The sequence below is a fragment of the Psammomys obesus genome, unplaced genomic scaffold (genome assembly GCF_907164565.1).
Source record: "Psammomys obesus unplaced genomic scaffold, mPsaObe1.curated_primary_1811, whole genome shotgun sequence".
NCBI classification, from domain to species: domain Eukaryota; kingdom Metazoa; phylum Chordata; class Mammalia; order Rodentia; family Muridae; genus Psammomys; species Psammomys obesus.
The window spans coordinates 49,235,181-49,237,395 of NW_026587216.1; the positions used below are offsets into that span (position 1 = coordinate 49,235,181).

At 45.6% G+C, this 2,215-nt stretch overlaps 1 pseudogene; it reads right to left on the bottom strand.

Moving 5' to 3' along the window:
- Window positions 1-1,106: 1,106 nt before the first annotated feature.
- On the bottom strand, window positions 1,107-1,426 carry LOC129673747 (prothymosin alpha-like; annotated as a pseudogene).
- Window positions 1,427-2,215: the final 789 nt, after the last annotated feature.

The following is a 2,215-nucleotide window of genomic DNA, read 5'->3' on the forward strand; positions in this document are numbered from 1 at the left end:
TGAATTGTATTCTCCGAGATTTGGAAGTCAGGCAGGAGCGCAGGGCTGATCATCAGTGATGTAAGTACTTAGTAAATTCTGAGGAGGTCCTGCAACATTTCAAAATACTCATGGGCAGTTTTCATTTCCTTCAGTTACACAAGCTTAGAGGTGTAGGAGAGAATGCAGACATGATCTGGCAGCCACTATACCAGGCAGATTGCTTCTCCTCCTCCTCCCCCTCCTCTTCCTCCCCCTCCCCCTCCTCCTGCTCCTCCTCCTCCTCCCTCTCCTCCTCCTCCCCCTCCTCCTTTTTCTCCTCCTCCTTCTCCTCCTCCTCCCCCTCCTCCTCCTGCTCCTCCTCCTCCCCCTCCTCCTGCTCCTCTTCCTCCTCCTCCTTCTCTTTCCCCACCTTCTTTTTTAGAACAACTTAGCAAAATATAATTTTGGTTTATTGTTAAAGATTGTTTCACATATACATCAAACAGGCCAAAAATAAAGAACACAAAACAAAAAGCAAAAAAAAAAAAAAAAATCCTTTTATCTTTGGTCCTTTAAACCATCTCCTACAAATCAACTGCTTTTAGTACAGCTATATACCTATACAGAAAAAAAGTTACTGGAATGCTTAGAATAAGATTTTGTTGTTGTTTTTTATAAGTTTCTTTCTCCTTTGAAATTATAATGAACAACCACAAATAATGTCAGAAGTAGGATAGAAAACATTCCGAAGGTTGGTTTGATCATCTGTTAACCTTAAAAATAGCTCACCTGTAATGAGATGCACAAAAATATAAAATGTAAATAAAAAATACAAATAAATGTTTATTTTAAAGTATTTTTAAGAAAAAAAAAAGCATGGCCTGGGAAGTTTTGATTCTTTCTCCTGCCCTGTTGCAAATTCGTGTTGTAGTCTTGGTGGAAAGCCCATGCCATCTGTGAGTGGCACTGCCCGCCCGCAGCAGGCAGGTGGGGCCTGTTTCTCTCCTGGAAGGTGACCACATTTAAATTCTGAGACAGGAAGTGGAGAGTGAATAGGTCACAGTGACCTTTAGTTTAGCTTTTTTGTTCTCTACTCATCTCATCATTCTTCTGCTTTTTGGTGTCCACATCCTTATCACCTTCAGCTATCTGCGTGCCGTAGGAGCCCTGGTGTCCTCATCTTCATCTCCATCCTGTTCCTCATCATCACCTTCCTCTTCCTCCTCCTCCTCCTCTTCTTCCTCCTCCTGCTCCTTTTCTTCTTCATCATCGTCGTCATCATCATCGTCGTCATCGTCATCGTCTTCATCTACCTCATTGTCAGCATCCTGCTCCAATTTTCCTCATTAGCCTTCCCATTGGCAGGGGCATCTCTTCCATTCTCTGCCTCCTCCACAGCTTTGTTCTTCTTCTTCAAGTCCTTGGTGGTGATCTCAGAGCTGGTGTCCACTTCTGTGTCTGACATGGTGGGGTACATTGGTGTTCTGGTGCAATGAGTGAGAAAGAAATCCAATTCGAGGACTCTGGCAAGAAAACAGCCAGTCTGAGATGGGTGAGGGGCTGGTGGAGAAAGCGGCTGCAGTGAGCGAGTGCTGAGCACGACCCCTGGAACAATGCAAAGATGGCTTTTCAGAGCAGCCCAGGGTGGTGGGGCAGGTGACATATGCACTTCTAAATAATGAGCATGCTCACCGTGCTCCTAAAGCCGGAATACGGAATTAGGAAGTAGTATGAGTAGCTGGTAGCTGGCCTGTGGAAGAGTCTGCACTCTCCACGTCTCCTCTACTGTCCTCCTTCTGTCCAGTCCTGGGGAACGTGCTGGCCAATCACGGTCTATCGGTCACCACTGTATATAAGAGGTCGCTCACGCGCACTAAAGCAGACGCTGTTCTCTGAAACCAGAGTGGTTTATCTCCACGACTTGCTGGCCCACAGGCATTGCTGTCTTGTGGGGGGTGATGTAGAGGAAGTCGGGGTGTATACCCTGCACCATGAATCGGTTATCCCCAGGTATGGGCGGCATCTTATGGGAGTTACCATGTTAGGTTTGCCAGCGCAGAATTACAGACATGGCTTCCTTACTGCTCTTACTAATGGGAAGCTGTACGGGTATTAAAAAAGAAAATCCCAGCATAAATCTTGAGGTAGGCAATATTGAAGCTGAATAAGAGCCACTTAGGTAGGCATACTCTACCTGCTGATACTCTTGCTAGCTGCTGCCCTTTGATTCATCTGTTGTTCAAATTAAATACCC